The following is a 9,694-nucleotide window of genomic DNA, read 5'->3' on the forward strand; positions in this document are numbered from 1 at the left end:
AATTAAAAATAGAACTACCATATGGTCCAGTGACTGTACTTAGTATTTACCCTAAGAATATGAAAATACTAATTTGAAGAGACATATGCACCTCTAGGCTTATACCAGGATTATTTACAATAGCCAAGTTATGGAAGCAGCCCATATTCACTGATAGATGAATGGATAAAGAAGATGTGGTGCACATATATACAATGGGATATTATTTAACCATAAAAAAGAGAATGAAATCTTATTTTCAACAACATGGATCTAGAGAATAAAATGTCAAGTGAAATAAGTCAGAATAAGATAAATACTACATGATGTCACTCCTATGTGGAATTTAAGAAACAAATGAACAAAGGGGGAAAGAGAAAGAGACAAACCAAGAAACTGACTCTTAACTATAGAGAAGAAAGGAGTGAGGTGGGTGGGGGGATGGGTAAATTAGGTGAAGGAAATTAAGAGTGCATTTATCATGAGCACTGAGTAATGTATAGAATTGTTGAATCACTATTGTATACCTGAAGCTAATATAACACCTGTATGTTAACTATACTAGAATTAAAATAAAAGGAGATAAAAAGACCCCTGCGCTATCCATCTTGTCTCGCCTCCATCCCTGCTGTGTTGTCTTCTAGTCTTCAAGCTTTTTTTTTTTACTTCAATCACTTTATTTGAAAATCCTTAGTGATTTAACATCATGGTTCTGTTCTTGCACAGGTAGCTGATGAAGCCTAGGGTTGCCACAAGGCCTGCTAAGGCAGCCACAGCCACCACAGTCTTAAAAGCAACGTATCCGGCAGCGCTGTACCCTTTTGAGTCCACAACATCTCTGAGTGAAGAGCTATCTGATAGCAGGAGGATCGGTCCTGGAAGACTTACGATCATTTTCTCTTCTTTAGGGGTGCCTGGGGCTCTCCTGTGTCTGGATGACTCAGGGCAAGTCACAGAACACAGAGGGGAGTCAGGAAAGAGTTGATTGCAGATTAAGGCACTGCAGTGGAAGTAGACCAGACTAGAAAGCACTTGGGCCTCTGATACAAAGGCAAAGGTCTTCACATCAAACCTCTGATAGTGAGTAGGATAGGTGATGAGGAGCCAACTGGATGGGAGGTGGTTTTGTGGTTGTCCAGGTTGTTTTCACAGCCATCCATGATAATGTTCCACTGAGGGAGGGAGGTTGGGTCCATGGTGGGTGTTGCCCAGCAATCATCTAAGACCAGCTTGATGCTGGGGTCAGCCCTATTTAGGACTCTCACTTCCAGGCATATTGGTTGGCGGAGATATCTTACCACAGGGTAATCCCTGTCCCCATGAGGTTGGAGGTAGGATTTACCTGGGTAGGTTTGCAGGATTAAGGTAAGTGGACCTGGCCTCATTGAGGCCACTGGAGGAGGCAGACTTTGGACTTGGGTATTTATTAGCAGGTCATCTTTTGTGTAATGGCACTTCACTGTCATTCTGAATTCACTATCTCTAGAAATTGTGCTTGGAGGAAGATCCGCCCAGGCAGCATGGATTTCATTTTCATAGATGACTTGGTCAATGAAAAAAAAGATGACTTTTTTTCTATTCTGCAGCGAATTTTATTGAATTCAGAGGGGACATTCCTTTATGAAAAATAAAAAACTGAAGTTGTACAGGCATGCTTGGTGAGACAAATCAGTGATGAAGCCTGCTCAGACCTAACCAGAGCAGACCCCAGCTCACACCACAGCCCACACAGAGGTGTTTTTATTCAATACAAATAGACAGAAACAACGGTAACAGGCAAAGACCATAAAGCACTGAAACTTTGGGAGTTCGACCAGTGAATCACTTAGCATTCTTTTCTGACCAGCCAGGTAAACAACAGAACACATCTGCTGATGCCAGAAAATTTTAAAGCTCTGAATGCTGTTAGAACGGACTACAACTGGGGACCTTTGTTCTAGCTAGCTGCTTCCCCAATTCCAGGTTGTCTAGCAGGTTAATTTCAAGAACAGAAAGGATCACCTGGCTGCCCACAAGCTAACTGTCTCATGATCACAGGACGACTGTTGTAGTTCCAGGCTTCACTCGTTTATACTGCCAACACCACACGCAGAATGGTGAGGGGACGAGACAGGTCTTGCTGTGGACCTCTTTCATCAGGAAAGAAAATTTTACTCAGACTCTCTAACACAGTACTCTTGAAATCTCATTTGGCAAAAAATGGGTCACGTGCCACCTATAGCCATTAGGGATGCTGGGCAAGAGGGTATGTGGCATTTTAGCCACTGAAATTGGAGGCTGGCTTTGCCAGGAAGGAGAAGGAGAACAGCTTGGCCAACGCCAACAGCACCTGGTACACTTACAAAGATCCGAGGTAGACAGAGCTGGCATTCATGTCAAAACGCATGTACCTCCTACCCCACTGCATGTTGAAGGTGAGGGAAGCCCTCCCTCAGTACTTGCAGCCCACATCTTCAATACCCCCGCTGTGTTCTTCAAAGAGCAGTGAAAGGCTGCCAGGAACACTGCTGGTGCCCATGGAATGGAGACTCCTTCTTTAAAACCTGGGAAATGTCACTCCCTGTCCTGAGGGTCTCTTGAGTTTGAGGTCTCTAGGAAGCCAAGCAGACTGCCCCCTGGGCCACTCAAGGTCATCTAGTCCTTGCCCAGGTTGAGACCACACTCCTCAGTCTGAGGAGGAGTAGGGATCTGAGAAGGGCACCTCAGACCTGGCTTGCCTCAGACTTCTCATTGGGTCAAGACACTTGTCAGCTTTTAAATGCCCCTCAGTTCTTCACCCACTACAATGAAAAAAAACTTGTCCAACCCCATTCTGCTGTTGAGTTTGTTGCTTTCTCCCTGAGTGCTCCAGAGGTGTTCTTATACCACATCACATACACATTTCTTGTACATCATTATTCTCTCAGTTGCAGATTGAAAATTATATGCAATAACTATAAAATAGTATTGGAATTTTTTACAACACATTGACTGGTATGAACAAGTATATAAATAATGTGGACTTAACATTTTATTTTCATTTGCACAGTTATCAGACCCCAAGAAACAAAGCATCTTGTATAGACTTTGTGTATATAAACACGTGTGCAAACACACACACACCCCTTACCTGGGTACTCAAAGATGAAATAAAAGAAAAGGCATAACCCTTATTTTCAAAAATTTAAAGGTAAGAAGAAGTGAAAGGTCAAACATACACAGAAAAAGGAGAAACAAACTTGAATTTAAATTCTGGCTCTACTATTTACTCGTATCCTGGCATCAGCCATGTTATATCATCTCACTGTGCCTCAATTTCTCACTTGACAATGGGGATGATAGTACCAACTCTGCCTAAATCGTGAAGGATTTGGACAAAAAGTAGATAAAACACCCAGCACAATGCTTAACACCCATAAACACTCAAAAACACTCTACTGTTCAGACAATGAGAGGAAATATTATTTCAGTACAGCGTGATTTTCTTGGCCCCAAGAGTCAGTTCTAACCCTTCAAAGACGTTTTAGGAACCCTAACGTGGTAGGTCTAAAAGACAGACATGACACAGAACCCCCACTTTCAATGGACGTCTCGGGTCCTCGGAGTCCCTTATGGTCTTCATGGGCAATCAAGGTATCATGTCTGTGATCATCCCTAGTAAAGCAGATTTCATAGTTAGCTTTTGTTAATGATCCCCATTTTCAGACACCCACTGAGGTAGGGAATTTCCCTTTGATTCTGGTCTCAAGGTAAGAGAAATCTTCCTTCCTATTCCAATTACTCCATTCCAGAAGAACACTATGGGACTGACTGGTTGGCCAAATACCAGGACAATTTTTCTAGCATTTGGAGTTCTCAGTCTCCATGTCCTCTGTCACTAGTGGCTTTCAATCTTGTCGAATAGTAAATTTTCAGGCTTTAACTGGTATTTGAGGGAAGGGGGCAAAAGGCAACGTCAGTCAATTTGCTTAGACTCTAGGCAGGGGTTCTCAAAGTGTGGTCCTTGGACCAGCATCAGCAGCCTCACCTAGGAACTTGTGAGAAACACAAGACTCTGACCACAGCCCAGAGCCTACTGAACTGGAATCTGCATTTTAACAAGACCCACAGGGGATTCATACCGACATTCTGAGAAGCCCACCCCAGGTCTATACACTGCAAACTATGTTGGTATTTGGTTTAAATTTCTAGTTGGTTAAATTAAAAAAAAAACAAACAAACAAAAAAAACACCACACAGTATTTTCCCTTTATGTAGCAATGCCATTGTTCCCTGCACTTAAACATCCCTCTGGGATCACTTCATTAGGGGCTGTCTGTGGTGAGCTAGAGCCGGCTGGCGCAGGCTAGTGACAGCCGATTCTTCATGTCATTCCCCATCTTCCTATTCAGTGAGGATACACTGGTAGCATGAAAGTGGCCTTGGTGGGAGTGTGTGCCCTCACAGATCCAGGAAAGCACTACAGACAGGAGCACGGTCCTCCAGAGAAATGGGTTACGGCATACCATACACACCTCATCTACGGCAGGGGTGCTCTCTCATTGGCGTAACAGCATCATGCAAGTATCCCAGTCCTACCGGCACTTCCAAAACGTTCTAATTCTTTTTGCAACAAGGTCAAGGGCATTTCTGTTTGCTCTGTCCTCAGCAGAAATGGAGGACAACTGGGTACCATGTAACAAGTCATTTTAATGCAGGTGGTCTTTAGACAACACCTTGAAAACCATACCATTCTGGGGCACATCTCCAGGGAAGCAGCTTGCTACTTTTCCCGGGGATTCTGAGCAATCCCACCTCCTGCCACCGCTCACCCCCCAATACCCCATATCTCCCTAGAGTAAAACGATTACTCAAACATCTCAAATCTGAACTCAGTTGTACATCACCAAATTGCAAAGCTTCTAGTAGCCACCTGTTTAGATAGTAATGCGTGGTTAAGCAGGGTGTTTTCTGAACCCTTGGGTTCGCCAACAGAAAATCAAGACCCTGTTAGAAAGCAGCAGGTCACCAGCCTTCCAAAGAGATCAACTCCAAATGAAATCAGCAATGTATTCTCAGAGCCTTTGGTTCAGGTCTTCCAAGCACATCATTATTATTCTAATGGATTTGGGAAATTACAGGTTCCCTAATAATAACCCATGAAAGGAACACACAAATAGAAATACAGAGAGGAGAAGGGACTTGCCACGGACCCTTTTAAGGAGTTGGTGACTGAGTAAGCTCAGCTGTTATTAGCTGATAGAATTAGATTTAGTCTACTGGGCCTCGCTGAATAAAAATCCGGGAATTTTCCATTAACATGTAGATTCTGGGCTTTTAAAGACAGTCAGAGGGTCCGACAACACTAGGCCCATGTTTCCCTGTGCCAGGAGTCCAGGCTGAGGAACGGGAGCAGGCTTGGAAAGAAGCATGAATTCTGTTTGCAGGGCTCCCATCCCTCCGACCTTTCTTGTGTCCCTAACTAGCCTGGTCGCTGCCAGTATCTGACCTGGAGACTTGTGCTAAGCTTTTCTTCCTTCCCTGCTTCTCTCCTCCCCTTCCTTCCAAGCTCTTCACAGAAGGCCCAGAGCATAACATCCTCGGAAATTTTTCTTCTCACTTTCTGTTGCAAAGTGGCCTAGGCCTATCTCATGCTTCCAGTTATTTTATTCTTCTCACCATCAGTAAATATCTCAAGTCAGAGATAGGCGAAGCCTGTAACAGAACTTCTCAAACTTTAATGTGCGCACGGATCGCCTGGGATCCTATTAAAATACCGAGTTTGATTCGGTAGGTCTGGGGTGGGTCTGATTCTGTATTTCTAACAAACTCCCAGATGATGCCTACGCTGCTGGCTGCATACACCACATTTTGAGCAGCAAAGGTAGAAGTTTCTTCCCCCAAAACTTTGCTCCCAGGTTCTTCTGGAAACAGACCTCAAACCAAAGTTGGCCACTCGTGAGAGTTTATTAGTAAAAGAACAAAACAGCCATGTAACCTGCTCTAGAAACTGAATGAGGTCCCAGATTTTTGCCAGATTTGTGGTGACCACACCTATGTATAAACCAAAAGTGACCGTGTCCTGGAAGCAGAGATTCAGTTAACCTCAGAAGATGGATCAGATAATTCCCAAATTGGTTGCTAGACAAAGCACAGTTTCAGAATCAAACCCCAGACACCACTGTGAAGGATAGATTCTGTCGTTAAGGTTTCCTTTTTTTTTTTAAGTTTATTTGAGAGAGAGCGAGTGCGCGCAAGAGCAGAGTGCGCAGCAAGAGCAAGCATGAGTGGGGGAGGAGCAGAGAGGCAGAGAAAAGAGAACCCCAAGGAGGCTCCTTACTGTCAGCACAGCGCCCCATGTGGGGTCCCAACTCACAAACTGTGAGATCTTGACCTGTGCCGAAATCCAGAGTCAGATGCTTAACCACCCAGGTGCTCCTAGGGTCTCTGTAATATTTACAATATTTCTAGAATCCCCATATTTTTGAATACCAGCAATTCAGCAATGCAAATCCATTTATAACAACATGCTAATATCTGAAACTCTGGTGTTGCGGGAGATAAAGCGAGCTAGATGCTCGTAGTAACCGTCCCTAGAGCAAACCAACATGGCAATATGTGTCCCAATTAGGTGCAGCTAGCAGCACCTGTTTTCATCATACTGTCTTGGGTAATATATTTAAATTACAGCCTACATCACACACTCTTAACAAGAAATAGGTGCTTCAAACTGGTTTCTGCCCATAATCTGAAACAGGCAGAATCTAGTTCTGCATTTGAGAGAGATCAATGTGAAGGAGGCATGAGAAATGACCCCCCCCGCCGGTGCAGAACCTTTCCACTTCCTAAGCAGGACCTGAAGATTCCCTGAGCCAAAGCCCTGGTATCCTTGGCAGACTCGTTTTCCCAATTTATTTTTATCTGGGTCCTTTTTTCTATCATGTTTTCAGCACAATATACTCTCACATCACCTCATGAGAAACAGAAAGAGGCCAAAGCAATCTAGAGATGGTGGAACCGAGGTTTCCAACCTTAGCCTTGAAGCCCTTTTTAAGGCTGAACATCACCCATAAGCATCACATCATTCGTGTAAGCAAAAGAGCTGTTCTGAATGAGGCAGGCATAATTGTGAGCAAAGCTGGAACACAACATTATCCCACTTTCCCCATCCCTTCATGCCTTTGTCCTTGAATGGCTTCCAAAGGATATTGTTAATACCACTAACCTGATCTGAAGTCACTCTTCTATCACCCGTTTTGCAGGTAAGGCAGCCGAGTCCTTGAAAGGATGAGCAATGTGCTCAAGCGCACATGGCTGGACGGGGCAGAGCTCACTCTTTCTGTCATGGGTCATGGAACACAGGCTTTAGGCATGGGTGAGGCATGCTCTTGTCCTCAGACGGAAGAAGCCCATTGGGGTTCAGCAGGATAAACAAGTCAGGGGCCCAGCCTGGCTGTCCATCTCCCGCAGGTGGAGCAATGAAGAGGAAAAAGGCTAAAGCCTGCTGTGTTAACGTCCCAAGATCTTTTCACTGTCAGTTCACGAGACACTCACCTATTTTAGGAGGCATAAGCTAATCTGTTTTCTTTGTAAAGTTACTTCATAAGCTCTGGAGGCTGTTTCAACCCAATTACTTTCTTACTGTTGCTTTATACCTCTCCCAGAAGAGCACTCATGCCTTTCTCTCCGGGTGCTGGTCAGTTCGTCCTTTCCAGGTTTCAGATCCATCTCCCCAGGTCCAGATGACAACTTCTCTCCCCGGTGTCACTTGAAACCATAATAAGGATTTTCCACTCTCATCAATGCCCTCCAGCACTTTACAACATACTGCCAGCCAGACACGCAGCAGCTTTTCACGGTGAAGGTGATGTAGCCACTCCTCAAAAGGCGGAGCATTCCCTAACTTTCTTCCAGTGAGTTAATGCTTTTTATCTACCTCTATGGCGGCCCATTAGCTGATATTGTATCAACCTGTTCATCCCATTCCCCTAAAGGCTCCCTTTTCTCTTGGTCTCCACCTCTGACTGCATTTTACATCTTCCCAGCCTTTCTGGTGGCCCATAGGAACCTCATTCATGCAAAATCAGGCCTTTCTGAAGCACACATTCACATTTTAGGGTTAAACAGAGTAGTGGTGATAATCAAGGATTAATTCCCCCATCACAAGACGATAAAACACTCTGGTAGATGATTGCACATTTATGTTCTTTACACTGTGGGATGTCCCCTTAAGGGCTTTCTGTGGCTTTTCTCACCCTTCTCTTCCCACCTTCCCCCTCCTTCCTCCTCTATACTACGCCTCTGCTCCCTCACCCTGTCTCTACCTCCCTTCTGGACAAGGTGTGATAAAAAGGTGTGTTCAACCTTTGTATCATCTGTAAAGTACTAACACTGACCATGCATACATTCCCACTCACCACCATGCCACATTATTTGTCAAAGTTAAGTGAGTCTAAAGCCTATTTTTAGGATACAGTAATAATAATGACATGAGGAGGGTTAATAGTGCTAATATGAGAAAAAGAAGAAATGAATACAAAGAAAGATATCTTAAGAGGAAGAAGAAGGAGGAGAAGGAAAGAATTAAAGAAAGAAAAATAAGAAAACTATAGCCAATATCATTAACAGTATGAATAAGTAACACTGATCATGGAACTTTTTGTATCGAGCATTACCGTGTGTGTTTACAAGTGTACTCACATTGAGCTCTTCTAGGTGGCCTGCTCTTTTCCCTTTATTTTGTGAATGAGGCATGTAGGTGTGTCCAAGCCCAGGCAGCAAATAAAGAGCCAGGATTCAGGGCCAAGATCCAGATATGGGCAGTCCTATTCCACAATCGAGGCTCTGTGGCTTCAGTACCTGTACGTCAGGACTCAGAATGATGCCATGGAAGTATCCACCCACTGGTGGCCTGGAGATTCAAAAGTCCAAAGATGTCATGATACCTGGGGTTCCTCCACATCAAGGGCACAGGATGAGGAGTCTGAGCTGTTAAAGACAAAGCTGTTTCTCATCAACAATCCAGAGGCTACATTTTTACAGCAGGTGGAGCAAGGGGGAGGAAAGGGCTAAAGCCTGCTATGTTAGCCTCCCGAAGTCTTTGCATTGATGGTTAACGACACTCACCTATTTTAGGAGGCATAAGCTAATTTGTTTTCTTTGTAAAATCACTTCATAAGCTCTGGAGGTGGTTTCAACTCAATTACTGTCTTACTGTTGCAGAATTTCAGTTACCTGCTATTCACATATGGATTATCTGCTTTGTGGACCATTTCTAGGAAGCTTTGAAAACTGTCTGGCATAGCTTTCCCAGGACAATCACTGGACTCCTGCCCCTTTTTCTCTTGCCCAGCCATGGACACCAATTAATTTTTATATCCACTGCTTCTAAATGATTTTCTCAGACACTAGTCCAATGAACAGAATTCTTTTTTTTTTTAATTTTTAATGTTTGTTTATTTTCAAGAGACAGAGTGTGAGCAGGAGAGGGGCAGAGAGAGACAGACAGACAGACAGACAGACAGACAGAATCTGAAGCAGGCTCCAGGCTCTGAGCTGGCTGTCAGCACAGAGCCCGACACAGGGCTCGAACTCACGAGCTGCGAAATCATGACCTGAGCTAAAGTCAGATGCTTAACAGACTGAGCCACCCAGGAGCCCCAGTGAACAGAATTCTTATTCTGAATTCTGGAAGTCACAATTCCTCCTGCTTCTCCATCCCCACAGCTGAGAAGGGTTAAAGGGTTGATGGACAGCT

At 44.2% G+C, this 9,694-nt stretch overlaps 1 pseudogene; it reads right to left on the reverse strand.

Annotated features, from left to right (window-relative positions):
* Positions 1–669: 669 nt before the first annotated feature.
* On the reverse strand, positions 670–7,665 carry LOC144243771 (zona pellucida sperm-binding protein 2 pseudogene; annotated as a pseudogene).
* Between the last annotated feature and the right edge of the window lie 2,029 nt (positions 7,666–9,694).

Source organism: Crocuta crocuta, unplaced genomic scaffold (genome assembly GCF_008692635.1).
Source record: "Crocuta crocuta isolate KB4526 unplaced genomic scaffold, BGI_CrCroc_1.0 scaffold448, whole genome shotgun sequence".
NCBI classification, from domain to species: domain Eukaryota; kingdom Metazoa; phylum Chordata; class Mammalia; order Carnivora; family Hyaenidae; genus Crocuta; species Crocuta crocuta.